Source organism: Struthio camelus, chromosome 4 (assembly GCF_040807025.1).
Source record: "Struthio camelus isolate bStrCam1 chromosome 4, bStrCam1.hap1, whole genome shotgun sequence".
Lineage (NCBI taxonomy): Eukaryota > Metazoa > Chordata > Aves > Struthioniformes > Struthionidae > Struthio > Struthio camelus.
In genome coordinates this window covers 58,011,152-58,019,454 of record NC_090945.1, presented here as the reverse complement: position 1 = coordinate 58,019,454, position 8,303 = coordinate 58,011,152, and positions in this window count along the sequence as shown.

Below are 8,303 nucleotides of genomic sequence, written 5' to 3'. Positions count from 1 at the left end.
CTTGTCGGAAGATTAAAGCCGATGTATTTAGGCTTAATATTGTGTAATTTTGCATAGATGGGAAGCCAGACTGATGTGAAGTGTCATGGTTTTAACAGCACAAACTGTTTGCTTAAGAAGAGTGAGAAGGGTAGCTAGCAATAACTAATGTTATGACTGTATAGAGAAAGATAAAATATATGTAATAAATACAATCAGAGATGTACTGGGAGGGAAAGATATCAGAATCTTCTCAAATTTTCAAGGCTTGCATTAAAAGTTACCTGTAGAACTAATCTCTCACTTGGTTTTGTCTGAAAGTGATATGCTGGAAACCTTGACGTGCTGTCATGCTTGGTTAGTAAAAATTGGGGTGCTGTAATTCAGTAGTTCAGGGCAAAAGGGCTGAGGAACCTACCAGTATACATGAGCAGAAATGTGTCAGGGTGACCACTGTATTTGTAGAGCAGTATTCTGACTTGCCCACACTGGATCTCTTAAGACAGTCATTTGAGAAGAAAATAATGGAATGAAACAGCACATATTTAAAATACCTCCACTTAAGTGCAGGAGGCTCAGCCTGTCAAGCTTTGCCGAGAGTTTGGAACAGCATCTTGACTCAGTCATTGTGGAGTTAGCCGTATTTCTCAGTTTGTGCATGTCATGACAAAAAAAGATGGGTTTGAGACTGTTTCTGGGGAAGAGATGCTGGTCAAGGGAATATTGCATTAGGTTTGATTATCAGGAAAGAGCTACACTGACAACGTTGTACTGGAGAGGTTTTTTCTAATGTTTGCGTAATCTGCTCTGTCTCAATCAAAATAGTACTATGTTTTCTTCCATTAACACAAAGATATTCTAGTCTTCCAGCTGAAATTCTGAACTGCTGCTTGATCGCACAGCATTGTATTTATTTTGGCTCTTGGGCTATAGGTGAGTGAAAAATGCTGACGTTAATAGCATAAAAAACCGTTACTGACATCTTTATTAGAGATGAAAAATAACTTAATCTACCAAGAGGAAAATTCTTGGAGACCATATTGATTGACCAGCACCAGCAAAGCAGATGCGTGAGAAGATTATTGTGGGTAGGTACAGAGCAGTCAGCTGAAATGAGGAAAAAAAAAATGGGGAGATGAGAATGCTTAAAGAGCCAACACTGTTTATAATCATCAAGACAGGAAGACTGCTTTTGGGGGAGATGATCTCCTGAAAAGGAGTGCGCTCATCAGGTAAGTTCTCGGTGCAACTTCAAGACTATCTCTGTGTGAACACTTCTTAGGGCTATAATGGGAGAGCTGTGGAAGTGCAGCAAGTTTGACAAAGTTATATTGTTGAGTGTTTTTATGCGCTCTTCAACAAGTGGTTAGGTTTATCATGAAAGTGATGAATTTTCTTAGCTGTGAGCTCTGCAAATACCAGGAATCTGAAGATTTAGATGACAAAACTGGAGTAGATTGCTATAGCTTTTTTTCCTCCCCATCTATAAAGAGAAGGAATGCTTTTTCTGTTCAATGAATGACAATGTTGGATGAATGAAAAGTGTCCGAGTGAGAGAACCTTGGAGTAAGCTTCTTGTATTAAGGGAAAAGCTACTTGAGCACCAGCAGCAGACAAACTATTGAGCAATAAGCTTGCCAATAAAAATGCCTCTCTTTTTCTCTTTCCGGAGGATTTTGAATGATACTGGATTTTCTCAGGTATAAGAGTGCAGTGACTTTCACTTGTGTGCCTCGGGAATCTTGGTGCATGCTTTATGCTGCAAGTTGTTTCCTTTTATTTATGTAAAGGAGTGATTGGTTCAGGAGTTGACTGTAGGGCTAAACGTAAATACCTCTGCAGCGCGGACGCTCCACAGAAACATAGCGCTCCCTCTGTTCTTTCTCTGCGTTCACTGGGAAAATTACTACTGTGCCAGCAAACTTCCTTATGTGTAATCAAGTACTTAACAGTAGGCAGGAATCGTGGGCCAGGTTGAAGGCCGTACGTTCCTGCTCCTGTCCGTTCCCCTGTTCTAAATCTCTGGGCTTTTGCTACACTGCGCACCGCCTGTACGCATTGTGTCTGTCCCAGTGTACTAGCGGCTATTTGTGTGCACGTCTGTCTCTTGGGGTAGTGACTGTGGACCATCTAGTATAGACCAGCCGCAGATGGCAGATGGGACTTAACCCCTTGCCGTTTACATGCAAGGTCATGAAATAGGTATTATCTTTTCAACACTTAGCCCTTGCAAGCTATAAGGTTTAGAGAATGCTCATCTTGTGTGCTGGTAATTTTCTTGCAAAGAGTTATCAGGAGCCCGCAACCTGGAAATAGGACTTGCTTCAGAGCACCTTGCCTCGAATTAATCTTTTAGGTGGGCACATGCCACATTTTGTATAAACGGTATTAGAATTTTTTTCTTAATGGCAAAAAAGAAGAGGCATATACATGATGAATGCTGTTTTAAAGTTGTACTCTCTGTGCTGAAGATAGCATATAGCGTACACATAAGATGTCTAAGGTGAATGTAATACTTTTATTGCTATATCTACTTATCTCTAAGAGAGGAGGATATACATTTATTTAGGAACAAGTTGGGTTTACAGGCGACCAGTTCAAATTCTTTGGCTTCACGTGACATCTGTAATGAGCATTCAACGCAGGTGGTTTTTATGATTGTAGCTGTTAGTTTGATAATGCATTGAAAACTAGTGTTGTGTGAAAACTAGCACTTTGAGCGTGCTGCGTGTGGCAAAGCACGGGTTGAAGGCCTGCTTCTCTGGACGGCTGTGAGTTCCTTGGTCCGGCTCCTTGGTTCCCTTTCCAGCACACGTTCCGTTGGTACCACTTTGGTCCAGAGGGTTTTCTTCTGTCTCATGATGTCGTGGTCCCTACCCCGTTACACAACTTCCCTATTTAGACTGCCCTTACTCCTATTTGGGCTCTTCTTCAAAGCGAACCTGAGTGGCTTTGAGCTGATGGGCGGGTTATTGTCACTGAGAACAGTGTGTCTGCATATAAAGAACAAGCAAGAATGGTGAATGCGTGCAGAAAGCATGATGGACCCTTTTGTCTTATGCTTGAATATATTTCCAGCTGCCCCACAACATATTTTTCTTAATTCACTAAGTGGACCAGCTGTTTTGCTTAAATGCAGGTCGCTCACTGCTCTTCAGAGGTCAGAGTAAGAATTTCACTTTGGATTTCCGTGTTCATTTCCAGTTGGATAATCTGACTTAACCGAAAAGCGTTAAAAAATTAAAAAAGCATTACAAGAGATTTGTAGTCCTATGGGTCACCGTATCTATGGGTTGCCAGTAAACGTGAACTAACTCAATGATTCATATTTATTGTAAAGCTAATTAAATCCTCTTATTCCCCCAAATAAATTGTAATTAACAAATTATCGCTTACATCTCGATTCAAACAGCAGCAAATGAGGGTGACTGCCTAGGTATTACATTTCTAAAAAAGCTTTAAAGTGACTGCTTCTGCCAGTTCTTAAAGCTCTTAACAACATGCAGTTGCAACGCCCAATGGAAAGGAGCTGGTAGCGTTATCCTAAAACTGCCTGTTACTAACAGGCATGAGCACAGAGAGAGGTTTGTGTAAACGTGCTGCTGCAGCTCTTTAACAGCTGGTAAAGCTCTGTCTTTCCCCCAAAGTAATGGTCATGGTTATAGCCCCCAAAAGAACATAACGTGACCTTTTTTGGTGTTTGTTTCTGTTAAGAGTTGTTTGGAGCCTATCTCAATTAAAGAGAAGGGGAAACGAAAATATTTTGATTTACTCGCTGAAAGCTTAAACAGCCTTGTGGAAGCCTGGGGAACAGCGTGTACTATTCCAGACAGAAGTCACAAGCGTCATGCCTGTTTGAGATTCAGAAAGGAACCCTGACTCGTCCACCCTTTGTTGGAAGCTGAAAGAGCCGTAGTTTGTTTTGCCTGGGCTGGAATTCCCATTTGGTTGCCTTTAGCAAGGACGGGTTCATCCCTTGCCCCGGCGCAGACCGCGGCTCGGCTCCTCGGCCGTCGTGCTGCCTCACGCCTTTGACAGTAGGGCTTTGCTGGCAACCCAAGCTTTCTGACTTGCAGCCGGAGTAAGTTATCTCTGTAACCTGCTACGTGAGACACTAGTGGTATAAACGTTTCTTTACTCTTTGCGGTTTGGTTGCCTATTATTAAATGGTTTGTAGAAATCAATAAATTGTGTTTGGCTCTTAAGTCTCGAGGCGACGAATGGGACAAATTGCATCTCGGTGCTATTTCAACCCCTTGCCTCAGGTCTGCTCCTATGGCTTTGTAGCAGTTCAGCTAAGCCAAAGCAACTTTGGGCATAAGCAGGCCCTAAGTTTATACTGTCAGTGTTTTCTTTGCCCGGTGTGATAAACGGGGCATAAACCAAATTTTCAGTAATGCCTGAAATGACAAAAAAGCTTAAGATGAAGGAGAAATTAAGAGGTTGATAGCTTACCTTTGCCAAAGCTCAAAGTAGATCATTCAGACTTAAAAAAATCGGTAGTATACAACCTTTTTATTGCTGTTTTTCCAGTTGCTGGATGAGGCTGTGAGCCTCTGTATTTTCAGGGTATAAGATCTTGACATGAACTGCTTCCAAAAACAGAAATGTTAAATTCATTCCTTATGTGCAAGAATATACATGGTTCTCTATTCTTTTTTATCCACAGTAGATGCACGTTTCTAGTGCCTTTTAAAAAAAGGAAAAGTGTCGCTAAAGCTAAAATTAGGTTCTATATAAAGCTAATGCCGCAATAAATGTTGCTTATTTCAAATACAGAATTAAAGTTGCTAATCTTAACTATCTTTGGATTATTTTAGAATAGCGTAACTGGTACAGGAAAGGGTAAATTTGGTGGCAGTAGCTGAGCTGCCTAAACATCAACGATGGCTATTAACAACGTCTAGACAATCTTCTCAGTAAGCCAGGCTAAGTAGGAACAGTTCTGCTGGTTCTCTGTTAAGAGATATGGTTGTGCTTGTGTGTGTGCTGAAGAGGGTCCCCTTAGCTTGCAGGAAGCGCTCTTTGCATTCCTTTTTCCTCTGTTAACCTCTACGCGCTCGATAACGTTCACCCACCGACTGACTTTGAAGGCCGCCTTGTAGAAACAAGGCATTTACTGTGCGGCAGGGCAAGAGGGAGCCCCTGACACGCGTGCAGGCTCTCGCTGTAAGGACGCAAGTAGAGGGTAGTACAACGAGGGCAAAAAGCAGCCTGGGCAAAAAGCAGCTGTCTGCCGGGGGCGGGGGGGGGGGTGGCCGGCCAGAGCTGCCAGCTGCTTAGTGATGGCTCGTGAAACCCCTGCCTAGACAAGGGTAGGCTTTGTGTCTAACAACGGCCAGAGGCAACGTCTGCGATTATTACAATCTACTTGATTCACAGAGCTAGTCGGGGGAATGGAAGTGATTAAATGACAAGCATTTGCTGCCAGATAAGGTTTCGGGCTGTGTTTTGAAATATTACACATCTGACGAGCCTCTCTGTAGCAGGAAATAAGTTTGGGCTTGTGCAGGTCAGTTGTAGCAGATCTCAGCCTACAGCTGATGCGCATGACAGGTAGGTTTAAAATACACCTCTGGGATGAAGAGTTGAAACTGGTTCTTGCTCTGACCTACCTGAGCTTGCCAACGTGCCTAACCTGGATAGCATGGCTGCTGAATGCTCAAAGTGCACATATTGGAGAGGTAATGCTTAAACGATCGAGTATTTTTTTTGTGTGTGTGTGTGTGTGTGCAAGATTCTAGCATCTGCTTTGGAAGTGCTATTGCCCTCAGAAAATCTGAATGTCAAAGAAAGACAACAGGAAAAACACTGCCTTCCCACCCTAATCCCTTCCTCTGCAGGGAAAGGTAGCCGATTGTAATCTGAAAAGAGTTTTGAGATGCGTTTTCTCAGTAATCTTGAATCTTCTGTTCTCTGCACATGGAGGTTTTCCAGCCGCTGTTCTTAGCTGTTAGCTACATTTGTGGTTTATTTCATCTGGCAGGACTCTTCATTTGGCTCTTGAAGAGCTGTAAGAACATTAGACTCAGTATAATGGTCATCCTGGCCGGCACTCGGCAGAGCTTATAGGCAAGAATAAAGAGCTCCTCCACTAGTATGTCCTTCTGTCCTCCTACGACAAGAAGTTAAGTGCTTTCTGAGCCAAAATTTGCAACTTGACCAAGCAAATCTAGATGTTTAATAGCCACCAATCGCCTTTTCATAGCCACCAATTCTCTGGGTGGGTGGTGCCCCTTTTTTGTTTCCGCTGTATCCTGTGGCAATAAGCTACATCACGTAATGGTGCTGTATTAAGTGCTGCTTTTCTGTTTAAAGTCTGGGTTTACTGAGTGCTGACTGGTTGTCTGTCGTCTTAATGAAAAACGGCAATTAATTGTTCCCTTACCTGATGTTAAGAGACTTCATACTCCTCCTCTTCCCTTGAGCTGTTTTCCACCTGGAGGGTTGTGTTTAATCTCTTGGGAAGAAACCATTCTGTACCTCCGATCATACCTCTTCTCCCCCCCCCCGCCCTTTTCCGCCTCTCAGCTGTCTCGCAAACTTTTTGGGATGGGTTGGAAGTGCTGCAACACTCAAGATATGGACACGTCACAGAAGTGCTCTGTAGTATAAACCTGCTTTTCCCCCTCATTTTTCCCCTAAGCACTTTCAATGTTCTACTTGCTTGTTGGCTGTCGCAGACCACTGATCTGACGTTTTCAGAAAACTATGTAAAATGACTCCCAGATCTCAGCAACAAACCCACCCACCCACATGCACAATACAGACTAGGTTTCTGTCTCCACATCTGCACTTTCAAAAAACACTAACAGATTTGTGAGGCGTGATATCCTTCTATGAAGGCTGTAAGGAATTTTCATGTGTCGTAGGTGTCTCATACTCATGGCAATTCAAGACTCTACCAATCCAGCTATTTCAGAGGTGATTCCTCAAATGAAACACACATTTGGGAAAACTTTACAAAAGCCAAGTGTCTAAAGAAAGTGGCCTTGTATTTCCAAGATACAGAACTACTGCAAGTCTTATGCCAGAAGCTGGATTCTGTGCCCGCCCCCCCTTTATTTTGTTTTTAAATTGCACTGAATGCAATATTTGTGAAATGATTTCTAACAGCTAATAGGAAAGTCCCCAAAGAAAAACAATGTATTGCAGCTGAAGTTAATGTCACTATATATATATGTATATATCCTCTTCTACCCTCAAGTCTTTTTTTGTTCATGAGACTGCCTAAAGCGGTTTGAGGCTTCCGTAAAGCTATTCATTTTGTGTGCATTGCAGCTGAAGGCTGTATTTTCTTTCTCGATTTTAGCACTCAGCTATGCAACACTTCTGTTTCTCTCTGGGCTATGGACTTCCACTAAGCCGTTATATCCATAAGCACAGAGTTAAAAACTCCCTAGTCTCTGGGTGAAGAAAGTAAGCTTTGCTTTCCAGATATAAGTGTTCACTAGGAGCCTGTCTATATAGGTTCATTTGATTTTCTAACCTTTTTGTAGCGTCTTCCTGCCAAAAGGGAATACATAGCCTATTATTACAGGGAAAAAATACTAAGAAAAGTTTTAGCACCATATAAACAATGCTTGATCCTTTATAGGATCAGCTCTTTTTTTCTTCCTGCAGCTTCTCTCCCTCTTACTCCAGACTGAAATAAAGATTACCGAGACAGACTTCCCTCTGCCTTATGTTTTTGAAATAGATCGTCCCTAATTTCCTCCTCTGTTAAAAACAAATTCTTTAACTGACTTGCATGGAATGCATCCAGCTCAGCAACTTGTCCTGACACTATCATAGGAAGAGTCAACACAGTTCAGCTCACGACATTGTGCACGACTGCTACAAAACGGCTGTACTCACTCACAGTTCTCAGCGCGCTCTTTCCTGTTCATCAGTTTATCTTCCCGAGTAGAAAAATCCTGAGGGGCTGGCTCTGAGAACACCTAAGGTGAGCAAAATTTTTCCAGCTCTTCCTGTCCCTCCTTTGCCTAAAATTATAATGTAAAATAATCCGTATGCATTTAAATAGTCCTTTCTGAGTCATGCAGTATAACTACCAACACTCCAAACATTTGTGTTCCTCTAAATCTTCTTTTGGGACTTAGACAGTGTTTTTGCATATCTCCTTATCAAATCTTAAGGGGCTTAAGAGTTTAACTAGGGACTGTAAACTATCCACTCCTAAAAAAAAAAAAAAAATCCAGCATCTGTCCAATTCCACCTCTAGAATATACTTCCAGGCATCAGGAAAACTCCAACACCCCTGTAAGTCAGAGCACAGTAAAAGTCACTTGGCTCCAATTTTATGAAAGTAGACAACGTGCTAC